This window comes from Amphiprion ocellaris, chromosome 2, assembly GCF_022539595.1.
Source record: "Amphiprion ocellaris isolate individual 3 ecotype Okinawa chromosome 2, ASM2253959v1, whole genome shotgun sequence".
Taxonomy (NCBI): Eukaryota; Metazoa; Chordata; class Actinopteri; family Pomacentridae; genus Amphiprion; species Amphiprion ocellaris.
In genome coordinates, this window is record NC_072767.1 from 4,015,294 (window position 1) to 4,039,770 (window position 24,477).

At 38.4% G+C, this 24,477-nt stretch overlaps 1 protein-coding gene across 1 annotated transcript in view; it reads left to right on the plus strand.

The window, feature by feature from the left end:
• The first annotated feature begins 1,022 nt into the window (after positions 1-1,022).
• The window catches only part of tnfaip8l1 (tumor necrosis factor, alpha-induced protein 8-like 1), a 31,612-nt gene continuing 8,157 nt past the window's right edge, over positions 1,023-24,477 (plus strand). The window contains exon 1 of the mRNA XM_023294580.3: positions 1,023-1,297. The gene's annotated coding sequence lies outside the window, so the exon portion shown is untranslated. The remainder of the gene's footprint in view (positions 1,298-24,477) is intronic.

The following is a 24,477-nucleotide window of genomic DNA, read 5'->3' on the forward strand; positions in this document are numbered from 1 at the left end:
GTGTCGTTTTTGTCGTTTGGTGTTTTTTTTGTCTCGCTTGTGTAGTTTGACTGTTTTTGTCGTTTTGTTTCTTTTGCTGTCATTTTTGTCTCGTTTGTATCAATTTTGTACCATAATTTTTTGTCTTGTTTTTGTTCACTTTTTTGTCGCTTTGTAAGTTTTTAATGAAATTTTTTTTCTCTTTTTTGTTTTGTGTCATTTGTCTAATTTTTTGTCATTTTATTTCTTGATTTTGTCATTTTGTCCCTTTTTTTTAACATTTTGTCTTGTTTTTGTTGTTTTTGTCTTTTTTTAGTTGTTTGTCTCATGTTTCTGTAGTTTTGTTTCTTTTTTGTCATTTTTGTCTCGTTTGTTTTTGCTTTTTTGTTTCAGTTCATGTCGTTTGCCTCATTTTTTGTCATTTTGTTCCTCTATTATGCTGCAATTTTACTGCTCCGGCCCAGTTGAGATCAAATTGGACTACATGTGGCCCCTGAACTACAATCAGTTTGACACCCCTGTCTTAAAATAATCAACTGGGGGAAGAAAACGGTACAGATAAGTTCACATTTTTACCAACTTCCTGTTAAAACTTATGGGATTCTACGAACTGATTTCATTTTGTTGACATATTGACGGTTTTTGCAGAGGATGTCTATTTTTATCACTCCATAAATTAGAAGAAAAATTTTTTAAAACACAATTTATGTGCTATAGCTGCTGTCAGAAGCCTGCTGGCCACAGTTCCTGCTCATTGTTCCCTGAGCAGGGCTTCCTCTGGGAAACTGTCAGCCTTGGGAATGGAGCAGGATAATTCCTGGAAGCCTGAGGGGGAGGAGGAGGGGTAAGGAGGAGTGAGGAGGAGAGCGAGGGGAGGAGGGAGGGCACGTCCTGCTTCTAAATGGACCTCAGTGTTTGGGCCTCAGTGGGCGGGGCTTCCCCACACTCTGCCCTCTCATTGGGCCGATCTGGCGTCAATCTGCTGGTTTGAAGGTTTCAAGTTTGAAACTTTTTTTTTTTTTTTTTTTTTTTTTTTTTTTTGTTTTGTTTTGTTAACGAGGAGGCGGAATCCGGTTACAACTTGTAACCGAACTCAGAAAACAAGCCTCTGAATAATTCACGGTTCTGAGCCCCGACACCGAACGACAAGAGGCGGCAGCGGGGAGCTCCACGGCCGACGAACGAGCGGACAAACCGGGGAGAGAACATGCAGTGAAGCGTCCTTTCTTCCCTCCGCTGCCAGGATGGAGACTTGAGAGGCTTTAACACGGGTTAACTTGTCATCTTCTCCCGTGTCAAAGTGAAGCCGAGAGTGAAGGTGAGTCCGCGACGGTGGCCCCGGTTGATCTTAACGGTCGAGCGGGTCTTAATGAAACAAGCGGTGGGTTGTCAGAGGCCCGGTTACCGAACCGAACCGAGCCGTGTCAGTGTTGGCTGCCTTCTAACGGTCACTCTGGTTCCGTTTGCTCGGTCACTAATTATACTACTTATTGGCAGCCTCCATGTTTAATTTGGACTTTATGGAGTCTGGTTCAGGTTGATAGGTTAGCTAGCTGCTAACAGGCTAAATGCAGGTTAACTACAGGTGGACGTGGGAAAAGTTTGGCTAATAGTTTAGCTCATGGTTTAGCTAACAGTTTAGCTAATAGCATCAACATGGAAATCACCCAGCTTACACTAAAACACTGATTATCGTAAATTTTGTATTGGAAATTTTCTGAGAATTTTTGGGCGTTTTTTTCCCCCACTTTTTGTCACGTTTTTACCCACTGTGGACTCGGGTTACACTGCAGTAAAAAGTTCTGCACCTTTATAGCAGTAAAACCACGACAAGAATATTAGCTTAGCTTTATTTTTGTTACATTTTTATTTTTGCCCCTGTCACGTTTTTACACACTGTGAGCTCATTTTTCACTGCACCTTTACCATGGGTAAAATTTTAGCTTAACTTTTTGAACTCCAAACAATTTCTTGTTTATATATTATATGTTTTTTTTCATTTTTTATTTACTTTTTTCCTTGATTTTGTTGCTTTTGTAACTGTTCTGTTTTTCTTCACCTTTGGCTCATTTTTCACTGCAATACAAAGTCCAGCACCTGCACTAGAATTTTAATTAACTTAAAGTTTCTGTCTGTTTTTTGTTTTCTTAAGTTTCTGCATGTTTTTCACATTTTCTCCCACCGTGAGCTCATTTTTCATTGCACCTCTGTGGGAATAGTTATGAAGGCTAGAATTTTCACTTAACGTTTGAACTCCAAACAGTTTCTATTGTTGTGTTTATTTCCCACTTTGTTTACTTGTTTTTGTTTCTCCTTTTTTACTCACTGTCGGCTCATTGTTCACTCTGATATAAAGTCCTGCGCCTGTCGGGAAAACACAAACCATGACTAGAATTTTAGTTAGCTTAAAGTTACCGTCTGTTTTTTGCTCCTGTCACGTTTTTACTCGCTGTGAGCTCACTTTTCCCTACACTTCTATAAAACAGTATAACCAAGGCAGAAGTTTTTGTTGAATCTTTTGAACTTCAAACTGTTTCTTCTGTTGTTATTGTTTTTAATGTTTTTTTTGTTTACTTGTTTATGCTCCTGCCTCAGTTTTACCATGAGCTCATTTTTCACTGCAACTCAAACTCCTGCACCTCTATGGAAAACACAACACCATGGCACAAATTTTAGCTTAACTTTTTGAACTCCAAACAGTTTCTGTTGCAGTATTTATAGATTTTTTCTTTTTCTTCTCTTGTTTTTGCTCCTGACTCGTTTTTACCCACTGTGAGCTCATTTCCCACTGCACATCTGTGAAAACAGCATAACTAAGGCTAGAAATTGTTTTTTATTCTTTAAACTCCAGTTTCTTTTTCTGTATGTTTTGTTTTGCTTGTTTGTTTTTGCTCCTGCCTCGTTTTTTCTCACTGTTGGCTGATTTTTCACTGCAACATAAAGTCCTGCACCTCTATGGAAAACACAAACCATAACTAGAAGTTTAGTTTGACTTAAAGTTTCTGTCTGTTTTTTGTTTTTCCTCCTGTCGCGTTTTCATTCAATGCACCCATTTTTCACCGTGCCTCTGTTGACACCCTTTGACCTCGAAGCAGTTTCTGTTGCTGTTTTGTTTTGTTTGTTTGTTTGCTCGCTCCTGTCACGTTTTTACTCACTGTGACCTCATCTTTCACTGCACCTCTAAGGAAACAGCATAACCAAGGCTAGAATTTTAGCTACATATTTTGAACCCGCATCTGTATGGAAAACACAAACCATGAGTAGAATTTTAGTTTTATTTAATGAATTAAAAGCAGTTTCTGGCCATTTTTAGTTGGCTTATACTTGTCCGTTTTTAGCCACTGTGGGTCTAAAGTCCTGCACCTCTACGGAAACAGTCAAGTCATGACAAGGATTTTAGTTTAGCTTTCAGAACTGTAAGCATTTTTTGGGCAGTTTTTAGTTTTTTTTTTGCCTGTCGTGTTTTCAACCACTGTGAGCTCATGTTTCACTGCGACATTAAGTCCTGTATGGAAAACACAAACCATGGCTAGTATTTTAGTTTAACTTAATGATTTCCAAGCAGTTTCTGGCTGTAATTTTATTTGTTTAGTTTTTTGTTCCTGTCACATTTTTGTCTTGTTTCACTGCGATATAAAGTCCTGCACCTCTATGGAAAACGCAAACCATGACTAGAATTTTAACTACACTTTTTAAACTCTAAATAATTTCTGTTGCTTTTTATGTTTTGTTTGTTTGTTTTTCTTTACTCCTGTCACATTTTTACTCACTGAGGGCTCATTTTTCACAGTACATTAAGTCCCACCCCTCTATGGAAACAGCATTTTTTCAAGTGGCTTCAAATGGCTGCTCCATGTACTATAAATATTTAATATTTTTAGTTTGTTTCTTTTTTATCTGCTCTGTCTACAGTTCAGCTGAAAAGTCCCTGAAGTTTTGTTACACGTCTGTTGGTAACAATGAAGTCAGTGATGAGTCTTATGTTGAGGTGCAGCAACTGTTTAGTTTTTTACAAAATCTGGTTCAAGCACACAGTTTATTTTTGGCTTTTTAGATGAGAAATTACTCAACATGCAACTTACAGCTTCCATACCTGTCTGCTACCTGCTCTGTGTAAACACAACCTGCAGGTCGGTGGAAAGTCCCTGCATTTATTTTAGCTGACTGTTGATTGCACCTGAATCTGTCATGGATTCTGTGTTGTGAAGCATTTGCGTAGCAGAAACCATTTGTTTTCGCAAATTTTTTATTTAGATAGAATAGCTTTATTGTCAGCATACATGGGGGCGAAAATAAAAATAGCTGCCACTTGACGGTGCATTGATAACTAAATGAACAACAATAAATAATAATATCGAATGTACATGTAAAACAAGCACTACTGTTCAAAAGTTTGGGGTCATCCAGACAATTTCATGTTTTCCATTGAAACTCCCACTTTTATCCATGTGCTAACATAACTGCACAAGGGTTTTCTAATCATCAATGAGCCTTTCAACACCATTAGCTAACACAATGTAGCATTAGAACACAGGAGTGATGGTTGCTGGAAATGTTCCTCTGTACCTCTATGGAGATATTCCATTAAAAATCAGCCATTTAACACTGTCTAGACTGGATTTCTGATTTGTTTAATGTTATCTTCATTGAAAAAAACTGCTTTTTTTTTTTTTTTTTTAAATAAGGACATTTCTAAGTGACCCCAGACTTTTGAATGGTAGTGTATGGGTACTAATTTGCAAAAACTGTAGTAAACACCTAAATGTGTATTTTGGATGTTTTCTGTCCAGTAGTGTGAAGTAAGGCACATTAAGTAAGCAAAATATGTCAAAATCTCGATATTGACAAGTGCATGGAATAAACAGTGTTTATGCCTTAATGTGATAATCAATAGATGAGAAATGACAGACAGAGAGCTGTTCAGCAGCTGTCCTGCATAGTATCAGAAGGTCATGAAGAAACTGTGTCTGCAAGTGAAACCCAGAATTTGTGCTTCTTCGTGTGGATGAGGACAACTGAAGCAGGTTTATTAGTTATTGATGGCTAACTGTAGGCTGTGTGGTGGCATGTGAAACCAGTGGGTGGAAAGCATGTCAGGAGGAGTTCCCACTTGTACCTGTGTCATCTGAATTTCAATTTTTGACTTTTGCAGGGCTCTGGGCAACAGAAAACACTGTTTATATTAGCATGGAAGCTTATTGTAATGCTTCTGTTGGAATACTTATTGCTTCATTATGTATGTGTTTTCCATATTTGTGGAAACTGAACAAAATTATTCAAAGCCCACTATACAGGGAGTATATCTGTTGAGAAAAAACTCAAAGTGACCAAAATTTGCCATCATATGCAAGAGAACAAAAGAAAACCAGAAATTTTCTTGCTGCTGGTTTAACCCTCCTGTTGTCTTCATTTATGGGCACAAAAAAATATTGTTTCCTTGTCTGAAAAAAATCCAAAAATTCAACAAAAAAATTCCCCAAATTTCTGAAAATTTGCAAAACCTTCAGGAAGAAAACTCCAATAATTCCTTTAAAATTTCCCTTAAAAGTTTGATTTTAAAAAATCCCCCATAATTGGCAAGAAAATTCTTGTAAATATTTTCAAAAAAGTCCTAAAAATATCTAAAGTGATTACATATATATCAGTGAAACTTCAAATAATTCTTTAAAAACATTCACAACAAACGGTCACAAAAATTTTTTGTGACTGTTCTTAAGAAACTTTTTTAACATTTCTTTTTCAGACAAAAAATGTTCAAACATTTCCCAAAAATGTTGAAAATGTGGACATCAGAAATTTCACTGTGGAAATATATATTTTTTCCACATGTTCAAACTTTAAAACGGGTCATTTTTGACCTGCAGGACGACACGAGGGTTAATCACCTAATGATCCTGGTATTCTTGCACAAAAAACCACTTCACATCTAAACATGGACTGGAAAGGCTGAAAACGTCTGTTTTGCAAACACTGATGTGTTGTGTAGCACATTGCTGTGTTTACGTTGAAAGCTTCTCTCCATAACAAGGCTGCAGCGGGGATGAATAGTTGCTCTGTGCAGCCAGCACACATTATCATGCACAGCCTCAACAGACATGTCAAATGAATTATGGCCTGGATTAGGACCCGGAGTAGCCTCTCTCCTTGCATTAGCTGCGTCAGTGGTGAAGTGATTTGGCGTTTTTCAACCTACTCACTTTCAGTTGCCAGGACTTCCTTTGTGTGTTTGTTGTTTGTAGCAACAGCTGACAACCAGCAAAGAAGAATGAAAATGACAGAATGACTGCAGCACCTTAATTCAACCAGTGCTCTTTATATAGTGCAAATGATAGAGGCTTCGTGATCTTGACCAAAAGCAATGAAGTATTAAGATGCCCCAAAAAATTATAAAAAATGTCAGAAAATATTTTTCAAATGTTGAGAATTTTTTATGTTGGAAAATATTTTTTAAATGTTGGAAAGTCTGCAAAAAACAATAAACAATAATAATATGAAAGAATAATAAATAAAATTTAAAAAAACATCAGAAAATATTAAGTATCTAGAAAGTCTGTTATGAAGCTCTACAAGTTTACAACATTCTAGTGTAACTCAGCAAATATTCACAGTACAAAAGTAACTGCTTTAATAAATATACTTAAGTTATTTAACATTTTAAAAAGTGGGGAAAAATATCTGATTTTGTTGATTTTATATGGAATGACGCTTCTGCTAGTAGTGTAGACAGTTTTGGACCCTACTATTGACTAAAAGTAAACCGCAAACTGTTAATTTTTGCATTCTTTGTTAACAAGCTGTCACTTTTCAAATCAAATCAGACGTACTAACTGATCAATAAATCCATTATCTCGGCTACTTCTACGACCTGTAATATACAAAAGCTGTTAAGCTTATATAATGTTAAATTATGTGAGTTCAAATTCTAGTATTTCCCCTATTAAAACTCATCACGGTTTCCAGGAATTGGAGGCGATGTCGGTTAATCCCTTTATTGGAGCAGCAGCCGTTTTTTGCTTGAAAAATTGCAATCGATTGTTGCCGTCTTTTCTTTTCAGACCTCGGTAGTAATTTTTGATTGCAGTACTCACATTGCTTTTGTATTCTGCTGAATCGCAATCACTTGTGGGGGCAGACAAAATAACAAACACCTTCCAATACAACACAATACAGAGCATTAACATACAGAGTTAAATCAACACTTTTCTGACGTGCTGCCAACAAAAACTCAACATGAGGATCGTTATAAAAGGCAGGATTCATCACAGAGCTTCTGAGCTGGGCTGGATGATTTCGACATCTCGTCTTTGCTTTTCTGCCTTTTGGTGAAACTTTCACAAGTAAAAAACAGCAGACATGTGAACAGAAGAGCCCGTGGGAGCAGTATTCTGCCATCTCTAATGCTGATTTAAATAAGCCTCACAACACTGCAGAGCTGCGAGAAAAACAAACTGCTGGACGAAGTTTGAAGTAAGCCTCTTGATCACGACCACAAGCATTACAGACGTCATTAGGAGGAATTCTGCCTGGGAAATGTTGAATAAAAAAAAACAAAAAAAAAAAACTTCTTTCTCTACAGATTCTCCCCCAGCTGTATGATATAATCTGTCTCCACTTTGAGGTACAATAGACAATCCTGGCTGTTATATAAGGTACATCCGTGCTTTGTGTTCTGAGAGGACAAGCACTACTGGAACCACTCCACTGGTGGGGAATCAACGGCAGGATTTCAGGACAAGTGAATGCAGCAATTTCATCTTTCATCAAGTTTTGTAGTGTTTGTCTCGCTCTTCTCTTGAGATGTTGCGTAACAGAGGAGGTGCTGACTGCTAATAGGGAATGAGGAGTGTGTTAACAGCTGTATGTAGCAGGCGAACAAGTCTGCAACGATCTCATCTAGTTCAGCGCTTCTGACACGGGAGACGTAATTGTGCACCGAGCAGATGCATCACACATACGGCCACATGCAACATGCATGCTCTGGAGGCGCGTCGGTCGCATGTGCCGTCGCTCTCTCATCTTCCCACGCAGTCGTCATCAGTGAAGGCTGCAAATCTGCAGAGAAAGGAGGCGATCAATGCCTTTCCCTCAGAAACCCTGCCCCGTCCTACCCTTTTTTAAGAGTTTTCTCAGATCTGCCAGAGCCCCCTGAACAATTAATAATTAACACATCGGCATATAATGGATCTGGGATTAATAATTCAGTCTGCCGATTTGGACTAAAATAGACTGCAGGCGAAGAACGGTCCGCCGAGGTGCAACAGGTTGGAGCCGAGATGTGGGACGAGGATAAAGGGTGGAGCACCAGCACAGAGAGTGAGACGCAGCGGCATTAATTTAAGAGCATCAGTCAGTGGTAGGCATGTGTAATAAGGCTGGGAATACAGTAGCTGCTGCTGCACTGCCTGAGGCCAGCACCACACTCACTGACAACATTTGTTCTTGCATTAAAATGCATAAGTGGATAGTTGTTTTATGGCTACAGCAGCGTTAATTTGGAGTGACACAAGTGAAAGAAAAAGTTCAAGGACTGGTCCACTCTCGCGTACAAACTGCCACGTCTAGGTTTTAATTATACATTAGTTACAATATAATTAGCATCTTAACTGCAGTTAAAAATAATGAAAGACATAATCAAGGTGCTAACTGTCGCTTGAGCTGTGACTGATGTCTGGGCCTATGACATTTTAATTAAGGCCACCATAGGAACAGGGCATATTATGACTAATTTCCTTCACCTCGAGCCCAAAGAGCATAATTTGTTAACGCAGTATTTAACAGAGTGGGGATGGCAATCAGTGAAAACAGAGGGGAACCAGTACGAGAGGACATGATTGTGACTAACAGATGACTCAAGTGGGATCTCAGATGAGTCCAGTCCGTTGGCAGACACCATCGCTCGCTCTCTCCACTTCAAACAATGCCGTGATATTTCCTGCAGCTCCAAGGCCACGCGCTCGACATGTTTCGGGCTTTTCTGCGCACCACCCGTGCGCTCAACTGAACTTTGTGTTTGGTAAAAAGAAGGTCAAACACCTCTCTTGTCTGGTTGATGAGTTACCGTGGATCCTCCTCGGCAGGAACAACAGTGTCTCTAGGATTACTGCTGCAATTTCCAGCTCTGCCCTTAATAACGCTGCATGGGGAATGTCCTGCAACGTGACTGCATTGTCCTATTCTAAAAGACGCTCAGAGGAGGGGATCTGCACAGATACGGTTACACTGAAATATAAATAGATGAGGCTCACCAGCCTCGGCTTAATCCTGCTGGGCAAGTATTGTACATTATTATTTATTGTCTTTCAAAATCATAAAGTGCTGAGACAATGATGAAGCTGTTGTGAGGCACAAAGCTGTGATTAATGGGGAAACGCAAATACTCATTAAACCCACTCTCGGATGAAATCTGAAATAAATGACTTTAATTGTACTGCGTAGAACTTTCTATACATTTCAGTTGCTGTCCAGAGCTACGAGGTCTCATTTGGACTGTAACTATTATTTTCATTATTGATGATTGTATTGATTGAGCATGAGGGTCATTTCATGAAAAATCAATCGGTGCCTCCCACCTGATGCCCTCAGAATCAGCACATTTTCTTTGTACAATAACTTCAGTCAGTCCCTCCAGGATTTCATGGGGTTTTTCCAGATTATTGCGTTTTAAAATGCCTGAATTCGCGGCAGCCTTTCTCAAAAATTGCGATGTTAAAAGCTTATTTGTTGCGACGAAATTTCAGGAGACAGTGACAGTTGCTAAAAAGTTGCATTCAGCTTTTAGAACATGTATCAACATTCTAATTTACAATATTCCGAAATTAATTTTTTAACGCTCCAACCCATTTGCACAAAAGCTGGCACACCACGGTGGGAAATTAGCAGCGGCCAGATACTGGCTTAACATGAAGTGGTTGGTAGATTTAAGGCACAGAATGATCATTTACTATGGAATGAATCACATTTGAACATGTCTGTCAGTGGCTTAAAAAGTTAATTTCACTTCCTGACACACACATGCTCATGGCTTGTCACGTCAATTAACAAGAAAAGCCCTCAGAGCACAGTACTCCACCAAGACTGTTCATTACCTGGCCTTGTGCTGAGCACAGGTGTGTGTTATGCATGTGTACGTTATGTACGGATACTGAATCACGTGACCTAAATATGCAGCAGGCGGCGGGAATTGATGGGACTCAGAAACACCCCCACAGTTTAATCAGTTGTTCCTTGGATTATCTCCGATAAGTCCACAGCGATACATTTGTGGTAGGATCACAATGATGTTATCGTCAGCAGGCCGCTGAGGTAGCGTTCACTTGTTGCCATGGTTACCGTGCCGCTATCAGACGCCGTCCCGCTATCTGAATGGGAAATCCATAACAAATCCTTGGATCCAGACTTTAAGCCGCATCACTGCCAAAATCTAATCACTTGGTCCTTGCGTCGTTTCTGAACTTCCCTGAAAATTTCATCCAAATCCTTTAGTCCGTTTTTGAGAAATGTTGCTAACAGAGGAATGATTCACATACGCCGATCGTCACATAACTCCACCGTGTTCCTTGGCGGAATAGTTAATCTAACTTCCCTTCATTCTTTCAGAGCTCCAACAGATCTGGATGCTACAGTTTCCATCACGGTGATTTGTCTGGTCTGTGGTCCGCTAGTTTCAGCCGTTCTCCCCATATGTTTAGTCATAGAAAAGTGTTTGTGAATCGCTGATTTATTTATTTTTATTCCACCACAGTATTGCATGGGTGTAAAACAGTTTACTTCCACTTTGGTGAAGAACATCAGGAAATTAATTGTTTTTCACGGTCTTTAGCAGTAATTTTTGTTGGTAAATGAGAGACATTAGAATGTGACATGTCTGCATCTTCAAACCAGAAACAAGGAAGTGCATTTGGTGACGTACGTGTGTTAGGGCTGGACCGGAATATCCACTTCTGGGTGCTTCAAGGGCCTGTATCTCTAAAAATACTCATAATTTGAAGTAAAAAGTTTGCAGGGCTTCATTAAATATACCCAAGTCAGCTGATTCTGAGGAGGTCGGGTTGGAGGCCCTGACCCTGTACATGCCTATTTGACCAAGATGTGGCATTATGCAATGACAAAATATGCAATATGCAAAAATACCCCAATGTCGGACTGACTGGGAAACATTCCAGTGTGTCTGAGTTGTGGAGACACATGAAAATTGTCACCAATTATCTTAAAAACAGTCCAAATCCCAAACAATCAGGAGGTATAGAAGGAGTCATAGTACCACTAATCAGGAGGTAAAGAAGGAGTCAGTACAACTAATCAGGAGGTATAGGAGTCATAGTACCACTAAGCAGGAGATACAGAAGGAGTCATAGTACCACTAATCAGAGCTGCAGGTATAGAAGGGGTCATAGTACCACTAATCAGGAGGTATAGAGAAGGAGTCATAGTACCACTAATCAGGAGGTATAGAGAAGGAGTCATAGTACCACTAATCAGGAGGTATAGAAGGAGTCACAGTACCACTAATCAGGAAATACAGAAGGAGTCATAGTACCACTAATCAGACACAAGCTTATAACTAAAAAATGACTATTATTAATAATATTTTCATCAAACCTGCTAATTATCAGTTTTCTAGTTGTTACATTGATTTAACTGCATTTTACTTTTAAGACTGGTTAATTTTTTTGGAAGATTTTAGAAATATTTTTAGACTGATGTTTTGGGAACATTTCAGTAATATTTTTCTGACATTTTATTATTTTTTGGGGCATCTATGTAATATTTTTACAGACTTTCAAACATTTAAAAATTATTTTCCAACATAAAAAATAAATATATGAGAAATATTTTCTGGCATTTTTTTAAATAATTTTTTGGGGCATCTTAATATTTTCATCAAACCTGCTAATTATCAGTTTTTTAGTTGTTACATTGATTTAATTGCATTTTACTTTTTACTTTTTTAAGACTGGTTAATTTTTTTAACATTTTAGTAATATTTTTGGACATGATGTTTGGGGAACATTTTAGAAATATTTTTGGACATTAGATGTTTTTGGAGCATTTTAGTAATATTTTTCTGACATTTTATTATTTTTGGGGGCATCTATATAATATTTGTACAATGAAATTATAAAGCTGTTGAATAGGAGAAAACGTTTATGATACAAACTGTGTGTATAAAGATAAAAGTAGAACACTGTTAATCAGCAGGTTTGATGAAAAGCACCCAGTGTGATTGAAGTGAGGATAATGTTAGATTTCCAAGGCAACACTAATACCAGTAGAGCTGACTGAAGCTCACATTATATTTGCAGTTCTGCCACAGAACAGGGATATTTCTGAACCTTTACAGTTGCTAGACAGGCAGGTAAATGTTCATCTTTTGGGGAAAAAAAATTCATCAAATCCACATTTTTAACTTGTTCCAGATTTTCATAGCACAAGGGAATGCTACACATTATCTGTGCTATTGTTTACTTCTGCTTTCCAAAACCAGAAACCAGCTAAATCTATCCAAGCATAATGCAGAATAAGACGATTTGACAGTCTTACACTGCATACTACTATGGGATGTAGTGTGCAGTATGTACTGTAATACTATGTTTTAGCTGGAGGTTTTAAATACTGTTTAAGTATCTCTGTTTGCAGTGCTTAGGTTTTCAGTAGTTTGAATCTTTAAATTCTCTGTTTCTGGTATTTTTGCTGGACGACAGCAGCAGGAATCGACAGGAGAGGAGATGGGAGGAGGAGAGGAGGCAGACATACAGTAAAGGTCACTGGCTGAACTCAAACCGAGTACGTCTCGGTCACCAGTGTTTCTGCTTTTGAAAATGTAAAGGGCTGAAAACCAGGAAAGAATCTTATATTTAACAGACCAGCGCAGGATATGAGGTGTTTGCAGCAGGAAAAACAGGGTTATTGTGAAGTATTGGAGTTAACCCTCCTGTTGTCCTCATTTGCGGGCACCAAAAATATTGTTTCTTTGTCTGAAAAAAATCCAAAAATTCAGCAAAAAATTTCCTAAATTTCTGAAAATTTGCAAAACCTTCAGGAAGAAAATTCCAATAAGTCCTTAAAAGTTTCCCTTAAAAGTTTTATTTTAAAAAAAATTCCCCAAATTTGGTAAGAAAATTCTTGTAAATATTTTCAAAAAATGAGAAAAAATCTTCCCAAAAAATCCTAAAAATATCTAAAGTGATTACATATATATCAGTAAAACTTCTAATGTTTTCTTTAAGAACATTCACATAAAAATCCAGCGAAATTCGCTGGATTTTGGTTGATTTTTTTTTTTTGTGCATGTTCTTAAACATTTTTAACATTTTTTTTTCCCACCAAAAAACGCTCAAAGATTTCCCAAAAATGTTGAAAATGTGGACATCAGAAGTTTCACTGTGAAATATGTATTTTTTCCACATTTTCAAACTTTAAAACGGGTCAGTTTGACCCGCAGGACGACATGAGGGTTAACAGACCAGCACAGGATACGATGTGTTTGCGGCAGGAAAAACAGGGTTATTGTGAAGCATTCGAGTTAATTGCGGACGCCCGTGATGCTCAGAGGAGGCGATCAGGCTGCTTTGCGGTTTGTGATTTATGTCCGTTGAGTTGTCCTGAAGCAGTGGAGGTTTTCTCTGCTGATGAGTCGTCTCTTCCAGGGTCACAGTGCCCCAATCCATGTGACTAGTGATCCCTGAAGAGCATGAAAGTCGTGACATTTTCTGCTGCCATCAACCAGTCACTTGTAAGATGAAGTGTCAGGGAAAGTTCTACAGTCTGTGCCAGAGCTTTTTTAGCAACTCTCAGTGGCAGTGCACGGCAGAAACACATCCTTTATTGGTTTCTCTCTTCATGCCGGCTCTTATCAGCACCCGCCAAGCTGTCAAGACTGGCAGCAAGTGTCACACCGGTGATATTTAGGACGCCGTGACCTCCTTGTGAGGCACGGTGGCGCGAGTTGGAGTGGGCAGCAGGTACAGGTGTATCCAATTTCAGGCCTTTTCTCACCTGTCACGCCTCAGCTTTAGTTTGAGTGACGGACGAGTACAGTCGGTGCAGAGGCTGCATCCTGGACGCTGCTCAATGCTCCGCTTTGGGAAACCAATGCCACGCTTACATCGTGCTGGATTCAGCCTCAATGTGAGCAGCCAAAGGGCAAAATCAGGCACGTCAAGTAGTATGTACAGAATGTATGACAGCACATGCAAGAATTTTAGGAGTCATTTACTCCAAGCAGTTTGTCATATTTTAAACTCACTGTGGCCTCATTTGCTGAGTTACACGAGAATGTTGTGAACTTCAGTCCCTCCAGGAATTCACGATGTTGCGATCGCGTGAATTCAACCAATCTCCACGGATTCTGCACGACCTTGCAATTTTGTCCAATCACCGCAACATTTGAGTAACATTTTTGTACATTTTATCAATATTTTCTAAATTATTATTAATTTCTGGTCGCTGCAAACTGTTAATTGTTGCAGATATTTAAACGAGACATGTAGGATAATGAGATTTTAATATGATTTTTAAGCTTGGATTTCAGCAGATTTCCTGACAGACCGGTATGTCACACATGATTAGTTCAAGGACTGGCAAATAGTAAAAAAATCTATTGATTATTCTTGTTTTTACAGTTTCTTGCTCTGATGCATTGTGTATTTTTTATGATTTCTCTTTGTAAGATAGCACGCCTTCCAGGTTTTGAGTATCAGAGGATTAATTCACGAAACATACGGCAGAAGAAGTTACTGTTCACAGTTTTTGCCTGTTTAATATCTCTACATTATATATCATTGATTATCTTTAGGTTCAGAGCTGTGGTTTCCATAAAGCCTGCTGTTGGCATTTTTGGGTTCTTTAAAATCGTGCTGCACATTTTTTACAATGTTTTCTGCTATTCTTTTTGTGTTATAACAATTGTCTCTTCAAAACTCCTAATAACAGTCTGTAGTGTTGATATGGACATGAATTGTGGGCATTTTCTCCTTTTCAGGTTGTTTTATTTGGAGAATTAGTTTGACATTTTGGGAAAAAGTTAGATGAGAAAATTGATACCACTATCGTAGCAAAGGGCGATCTTTCATTTTTGTCAGATTGTTTTATTTTGGGCGTCAGCTTGACATTTCAGGATGGAGGTGGATGAGAAAATTGATGCCGCTATCATATCTGTTAAATAATAGGCTACAGCCAGCAGCTGGTTGGTTTGTTTTTTGTGCTGTACTGTTTCTTAAGACCAAATTATACAGAGCAGTCGGATTGGTAAACAAAAGTACTTTTTTCTGCCTTTTAAATGTATTGTATGCAATGTTTATGCACTGAAAAGTTTAAAAAGAGCAGTGTTGCATGTTTGGTTGAACTTATAACTTATAAAACTTTACATTTAGATGTAACAACACATTTATTCTTTGCAAATAATGCATTGTAAGAGTTTTTGTTAATTCCCATACACATTTGCAATTTCTTAACGCATTGTTTTATGATTGTAAAAGGGAATAACGGCACATTTAACCTGTTGGTTTCCATAAAGATGATGTAGGACAGGGGTGTCAAACTCATTTTAGTTCAGCTCAATCTGATCTCCAATGGACCGGACCAGTAAAATCACAGCATAATAACCTATAAATAAGCACAACTCCTAATGGTTCCTTTGTTTTAGTGCAAAAAAGTTCATTCTGAAAATGTTCACATTTGAGGAATTCTCGTTTTACAAAACATTATGAACAAACTGAAATTTCTTAAGAAAAATAAATTACATTTCAGCAACATTTGGCCTCAGTTTATCATTTCCACATCACAACTTCCAGATCACAGTGTCTACAAAGGAACACAACATTTAGTCACAGCTATCTGGAACTGAACCATAGAGGACTTGACTTAAAAAAAAAGACAAAAATAACAAAAACAAGACAAAGTATTATAGAAATGAGACACAAAATAGTAAAAATTGAGACACAAAATGATAAAAAATGAGACAAACACCACGAAATGAAACAAAAAAAGGCAAAAAATTTGACAACATGGCTACAGAGCAATAAAAAAATGGACAAACAGCACAAGTAAGACAAAAAAAACCCCAAAACGACAAAAAGCAAGACAAAAAGGAAACACAAAACTAAAAAAAACGAGAAAACGACAAATACTTGAGACAACAAAATTCAGACAAAAAAACAAGACAAAATATTACAAAAATGAGACAAAATGACATGAGAAACAAAATGACAAAAAATGAGACAAATGACACAAAACAAGAGACAAAAAATTTGACAGTCACAAAGCGTCAAAAAAATAAACGACAAAACCGATACAAAAAATTACATAAATGACAAACGAGGCAAAAAAAAAGACAAATGCGAGGAACAAAATGACAAAAACTGGACAAACAACACAGGCGAGACAAAAAAATGCAAAATGACAAAAACATAAGACAAAAGTCAGACAAAAAAACAAAAATGAGACACAAAACGACACAAGAACAATGAACAATCTAGTATTTTACTTTCTGATCAAAACAACTTGTCATGGTCTAGAAATTATTTTAAATTTATAAATTTACTAATTTATAAATTGCGGTTAATGTCTTCTCTGGAATTTTTACACTTTGAGGGCCAGATTGGACCCTCTGGAGGACCGCTTTTGGCCCACAGGCCGCATGTTTGACACCCCTGATGTAGAACTTAAAGGCGGTGAAGGGAGGCTGCTTTTCCAACCACACATCTGACACGAGTTCATTGAAAACATTGGGCTGTTTTATCGTCAATGTTCTGACAGAAAAAGCAGTGTTCCTAGCCATGCTTTGATTACCCTCTTAGCAGCAAACGCATTGCATAATGATTGCCGTTTTATCATAACGGCTTGAAAATGTCCCTGCGGTGGTGGGTGGTTTGATGTGATGGATGTGCATGCAGAGACTCCTGCGGGTTAGAGGGAGACAGCGTCACCTTGGTTGTTTTCTGAAGCTACAACTTACAGACGTCCTCCAAACGCATCATGTGCAGACTGCTGGAATTTACCGACCTTACATAAACGCCTCACACTGCTAGGTGGCTGTGCACTGAGAGGCTTCTAGTCCCCGCTCAGAGAGGTGAGCAACCAAAAATCAGTTTTAACCCTCCTGTTGTCCTCACTTGCGGGCACCAAAAAATATTGCTTCCTTGTCTGAAAAAAATCCAAAAATTCTGCAAAAAAATTCCACAAATTTCTGAAAATTTGCTAAACCTTCAGGAAGAAAATTCCAATAATTCCTTATAAATTTCCCTTAAAAGTTTTATTTATAAACTTTTAACCCAAGAAAATTCTTGCAAATATGAGTAAAAATCTTCCACAAAAATCCTAAAAATATCTAAAGTGATTAAATATATATCAGTAAAACTTCTAATATTTCCTTTAAGAACATTCACATAAAAATCAACCAAAATCCAGTGAAATTTGCTGGATTTTGGTTGATTTTTTTTGTGAATGTTCTTCAGAAACATTTTTAACATTTATTTTTTTCCACCAAAAATGTTTAAAGATTTCCCAAAAATGTTGAAAATGTGGACATCAGAAGTTTCACTGTGGAAATATTTTTTTTTCCCACATTTTCAAACTTTAAAACGGGTCAATTTTGGCCCGCAGGACGACACGCGAGGGTTAATAGCATTTGAATGTCGGATTTACCCAAATTGAAACAGTAATTTTGTGTATCAGGATGGAGCGCCCAAAAACACACAAAGACAGAGCTGCTAAATGTCAGGTATGATCGATGAAAACATTTAGTGACACATTGTCTGACTCACCAGATGTAGATTGCAGGAATAAACTGACAACCAACAACCTCCAGGCGGCAACGCACCGCACTGAAAATGTCAAGTTTTACCGCAGCTTTGGGTTGAGCATTAAAGAAGCCCTTCCCGGTTTTTATGGTGAATAATCTGTTTTAATGGCGTTGATCGCCTTTAGCATGCAAATGATCCACCACAGTTCCTCCATCACTATTTGGACCGAACACAGTCGGTACATCCTGTTTTCAGAAGATTTTGATTGGTTTAAAGTAGGGATGCACCGATCCACATTTTTTTACTTCCGATCCAATCCTGATACCTGAATTTGGATATCTGCCGATACTGAAGCTATTCCGATACCAGAGCTCTGTTTGCTTTAATATTATTACTATCATTGTTGTTGATTTTATATGAGGCTGCAATAAACTCATCTCTACAGGCAAGTATGATATGTACAAATGATGGTAAGCTTGAGGTAAGTATAAGGTCAGAAAAACAGGAAATCCTCTAAACAGGAAAAATCCCATCCTGAAAACAAATGCAACTGTAAGGTTTTCAAATTGACTGTCAGTATTTATCAAATCCAAGACAGATACAAAGGGTAAACTTCTCTAACACAATTTGTTAGAAACACATTTCAGTGGCTGAACCTGAATAAAATCACTTTTAAACTGGACAAAATGTTGAATAAATTTTCTAAGAATCTGAACATTTAACCCTCCTGTTATCTTTGACTCTATTCAGTGTTTAACGTCTCCAAATAAATGATCGACTTCTTTTTTTTCTAAATATTTTGTGACTTCGTACAAAATTAATGCGAAGATATGTTTTCAGTGTCTGTCGGAAATGATGCAAGGAATGAGCGGCCTTGACGGAGTACTGCGCTCTCTGAGTGCTTTTCTAGTTTTAGTATCATTACTTTTAGCATAAATAACAGTGCTAAGCTACCCCTTCATCACATGATGTTAGCTACAGCAGCTGTATGACTGGTCATTAGGGCTGGCCCGAATAGCAATTTCTGGGCCATTCTGTCATATTTTCATTGGCAGCGATGATGAAGACAACAACTCCCATGGTCCCCTGCAGCTTCACAATGTCATCACACTATGTCTTTTATTAGTTTTTTGATTGAGGTATTCCAGCAGCAGAATCCACAGGTTTGGAAACATCGTGATAAACAACACGGCTGGCATAAAAGATGTCATAAATGATAATGTAAATAATCAGAATTTGCTCATGTAAATATGTAATAATCACATTTTTCATTATAATACAACAACTACAGTGACTGTTCTCTATCAGCGTTGGCTCATAAGTAAATTTCAGGCTGTGGCATTTACATAATTGGTTACACAACGCTTCTAGATTGTAGCAACAAGATCAATTTCTTCAGCACTTATTCAGTGCGTCAGTGTGAAAAGGTCACAATGGCCACATTATAGAAACACTAAATGAAAGTGACAGCCAGTAGGAATTGTCATCCCACTTATTCCCCTTTTCCCAAATGAATTGGAAAAGCCTTTGGTTGAAGTGTCCCCGATACAGACATCAGCTTTACCTCCTCTGAAACTCAAACAGGCACAGCAAATTAAATCTGTATAATAAAGGGTCTACCCGGCTTTCTATTATCCAGGTTCAATAATCCTCCAAGGACTACAGAGGAGGACGGTGAGGTTATTTCTTTGTCATCACAGGCTGTCACACAGGCTTGACGGGACTGTCTGCACCTGCAGGAGTGTAACAGTCCCTGGGTTCATTACCCAGAGTCCCTCACTGTCACCAGACATCCATACAACGCTGCGTCGGGTCCGGTTTCATTTCCATGAGTCTTTGCTGAGCTTTTCGCCTGCATGTTTCTGTGAGTGAGCGTTTGCCAGCTTGTTCTGAGCGAGTGTACGAGTTTGTAACTGCTGCAATTATAAGTGCTGAACTCTTGGCTGCTGCAATCTGTCTTTGTTTTCATTTCATTTACAGCTGTTCGGGAAGCGGGCCCTATCAGTAATGTGTGTGAGCACACTGATGTTTGTTTGCATGACTCCTGTGTGCACCGACGGCCGCAGCGGGTATATTTTTCCACCATACTCGGCAGTGTTTTCTGCTGTCATGTCTCGTTCCGCCTTAAATCCGTTAAAATGTTGCCTCTATAAACACTATGAAGACGCTGTGTCAGGGTTGGCTGGGATGTCCCTGGGCACCGCACTTCACAGGCCATTTAGATTTGGCACCAACCACTTTCATGCTGCAGAGTCTTCACCTCCCTCCACCCCCCAAAAAAGCAGTCGCATCAAAAACTTTTTCATCACTCTGCACTTGTCCCTCGAGGACATGTTTTCCTGAAGCCTTTAGTTTTCTCGCCTTGGGAAAATAGAGGGGGAGAGTGAGGATATCCCTCCATCCTGGAGATAAGAGTGCCAGGAGTCTGTTATGTCACTCTGCTGCTTTGAGCGAAACCACAGGCAGACACTCCTGAGTGTTTCAACTGTTTGTCTACATGACTGGAAAACACTCCATCCCTCCTTACTCTTTCCCCTCCTCCTCCTCCTCTTCTTCCTCTTGTTCTGCTGCTGGAGTTGACAGCTATGATGGCTCCGGTCTCCAGCAGGAGTGGAATTTAATGAGCACTATGAAATCACCCTCCAATCTGAGAAAGAGGCCTGCCTATTATCCATTTGCATTTTTCTGAACTCTTACACATCCGTCAGTGAGGACACCGGGGGGAAAAAAGGGGACATAAACGCAGACTTCCTCTATGATAAGCGATTCTCCACTCGAGGCTGGATGCAGTGATTAAAGGTCGTCAAACCGACTAAGTGACTGTTTCTTAGGTGCCGCTAACACAGAAATAAAGATTTCAACTTGTGTCTTTTTTCAGCCTGATCATTAGTGTCTTTCTCCTTGTTATCCGTTTCACACACATTGCATCAGAGAAAGATTTTCAGCGGCGAGAGCAGCTCGATGAGTTTATGGCGCTTTTCCACTAGCACCTACTTTTCAACTAGCGTACAGGATTTAGGAATGGCGGCCCACCACTCCTAAATGAATGTGGAGCAAACACTGCATTGCCTCCACATCCTCCATTGTTGTGTTGCATTTGTGTCGTACACAAATGACATTAAAGGACTTCTGGGCTGCCGTGCTATGATGACTCCACCCACGATGAGGTGGTACTCAAGTTAAATGGAAAACGACCTAAACCGAGCCGAGTAGGAGCTCGTAGAAAAGCACCATTAGAGTTAGAGCCGTGGCAAAACAGTCGATGGGGATCCGTCGGTGATTTTTGGCCAGCGGGACAAGAGGCTTGATTAAACGTCCAGCACCTGCAACCAGATGCCGGGTTCAGCATTTGGCGGTGCATAAAGGACCTCTCATTCAACACTTACATTTTGACAATGCTTCAGGATTGGTATTTAGCACACCCCCAGCCTAGTTTCTCTTTGCTCACCCTCTCCTTGTGTGTCTCCTCTCTCTGGAAAGCATCCTGCTGACACTCTCTCCAAGGAGTCTTATTGATATTCTTAGAGAGGCATTGCAGAGAGAGAAAGAGAGGAATGAAAGTCACACATTGTAGCAGCACATGCACTGCCTTCGAGTAGCAACAACAGTAGAAATCACCAGTCACCCAGCAGGGATGTGTCACCTCTGCCTTTGTCTGCTGCACTAATAGCACCTCTCCTGCTCTGGCTTTGTACTGTTCTCCAGCACATGCTCATTCAGTTTTCCATTTCAGCTAATCTTCTGGGTTTTTTTTTCTCACATGGAGACGTATTGTATAAAGATTAATCCCCCACCATGATGTGAATGGGAGGCCTCTGTAAATATAATTATTTTGTTTTCACTGTGGCAGTCACCTATTAGGCTGCATTTAGCTCGTCTGTAACACGTCAGGAGATTTATCAAGGAAATGAGATCTGACTCTCGAGTCTGCTTTGTATTTATCTTCCCCCCTGAGGTACAAAAGTGTTTTCCTTATTTATGTGTGCGTTTCCTCTCAACCTAAAATCCTTCATACTTTGGCTGTAGGCATTGTTTGAGATTTTTTCGGTTGCAATGCCAAATCAATACTCGCATAAACATATTTGTGTTTAGAAATAGAACATTAGTTTATTAACTGAGCCAACAGAAAATATTCCTGCAACTGTTATATTACTGATTTCAGTCAGTTTACTCCAACCATTGATGCTAACTTCTCTAATGTGAGAATTGAATTTTGTGCTTTTGTTGCTTTTCTTTGCTTTACATCAAAGTAAATCGAACATCTTTGTAGTTTTGGACATTTGGTTGCACAAAAACAACCATCTGAAGGCATCACCAGACATTTTTTACACTTATTTCTGACACTTAATGGAAAAATTTGTTAATAAATAAAATATTCAGCAGTTAAAGTGATACTTCAAACAACCCTCGGCGGCAGATTTTTTCACTTGACAATTGAAGCCAAACTTGTTTAGATTTTGAACATAAATATAACATTAATATAGCGACAAATAATTATCTACTATCTAAAGATATTGTGGAATAACTGTCAGTTGAAATTTCAAGCTTCTCTGTTCTACATTTTGGCATCTGGTCCAAATACACTTAAATGTTGGTGCATGTGAGACCCTCCCATTGAAACTGTTAGCCATCTTTATGCATATTTATTCATGTTATTTACTTAATTTATGTGCCCCTTTCTTATTTTGGCTTAACATGAGGGTCTGTGCTGCTGTTTTAAGGATCTTTTTCTCAGTTTCTGTCACGAGTTAAGGAAAGACAAATGAAATGAAGATAATGATACTCAAGTTAGCAACCACTCGCTACATGACCTAATGGTTGTGGTTGGATTGTGTTTTTGTCAGTTCCTGAGGCCTGTAGTATGAAGCAGGATGTGAGGTTATCGAAGTAACTTCAGGTTTAACTCTTTTACTTCTTATTGATTACATCACCATATTAACCTACACTGCGCGCTTAACCAGTTCTTGAGCAGATTAAGTTCCAGATTACACATCAACACAGATAAAACACCGTCTATTGACCCATCTGTTCTCTTGGAAAATAGCATCATCAATCCTGGAAGATCGACGGAGCTCAGCGGGCAGATAGTGAGAGGACAAGATCAGAGTTTTTAGAGCTGTTTTCAAAGTCATTTCGTTGTTCTATGTGTCTTTCAAGAGCATATAATCCTAAAACAGACACTGACTGAAACACTAAAACTTTATAGCCTTCTTGTTGACCTCATAAGATTTGCAGGAACTGTACTTAGTGGTTTGAATTGTGTTCTAATACTTGTCCTCTACTTGCTTCAAGTATCATTTAACACGGTCAAGGTTGCAGCTGAGAGAATAGCAGATAACTGTCTCATACGCCATAAGAATGAGACTGAATGTGACATAACTGAATTCTTTCTCCACATCAGCAGGAAATAGTTTTTTTTTTATTGCTTCATTGTTTTCTCTTTAAATAATGTGTCTTTGTTATTAGCGTTAACCCTCGTGTCGTCCTGCAGGTCAAATTGACCCGTTTTAAAGTTTGAAAATGTGGGGGAAAAAATGTGTTTTCACAGTGAAAACTTCCACATTTTCAGCATTTTTGGGAAATTTTTGAACATTTTTTGGTGCAAAAAAAGCGATGTTCAAAAAAATGTTTAAGAACATTCAGAAAAAAATCGAAATCCGCTGGATTTTGGTTGATTTTTTTCTGAATGTTCTTAAAGAAAATATTAGAAGTTTTACTGATATATATGTAATCACTTGAGATATTTCTAGGATCTTTTTCGGAAGATTTTTAGTAATTTTTTGAAAATATTTACAATTTATTTTAAAAAAAAATTTTTCTTGCAAAATTTAGGATTTAAAAAAAAAAAAAACTTTTAAGGGAAACTTTTAAGGAATTTTTGAATACCAATCATGCGACATTGTCTGGGGCGGGGGGATCCGAATATTCGGATCTCAAAATAAATATTCGGATACCACTGCAACGACCGAATATTCAGATATTCAGGTCCAGCCCTATTTTCTTGTGAGGAATATGTCAACAGTTGTCAAAAGTTGTGGCCGTTTGCTTCGGTCTGAGATGCTGCTTCTTTGATGACATCCAGTAATTCTGAATGTTGCACATGAAACCTTAAAATTTAACAATTTTGTCTAAATAAAGCAAAACCTATAATTCAGCGAATTATGACTTAAATCCAGAAAACTAAGCCTTGAATGGACATTAAAATTCCAACTTTTGCCTCAAGAAGTGACGGACAGATTTCAGTAGCCACAAAGTTTTCAGTTTCCACCCCTACAGGTATTTTTCCTGGTATAGTGTTTCAGAATATATATTTATGTAAATCTGAGCAGTGTTTGTTCATGCTCTGTTTACTGACCTTGCAGTATAGTTTTACATAATTGAGTACAAACAAATTGCATCTGAGCTGCAGCAAAGAAAACTCGTCACACATTTTCCATCTCGAACATTCTGCAGAAAACACCGCCATAAATCACCGCCTTAAGCTCAAGAACAGTTTCAATAATCAGTTAATCATTAAATTATTCACATATCATTAATGCAAGAATGCAGATGTAAAGCAGATACGTTTACCGTGTTTAGTGCGTTCAGCTTACTAATTAGCGTAAATTTGGCCTGATGTTGGTGCTAGAATCTTTAAAGATACGAAAAGATAAGAACTTTATTGATTCCTCACCAGGAAAATGTATATGTTACAGCGGCTAAATACAGATGAAGCCTGAAAGAAGTAGGATAAGAATTAGGAAAGTAAAATAAGGCT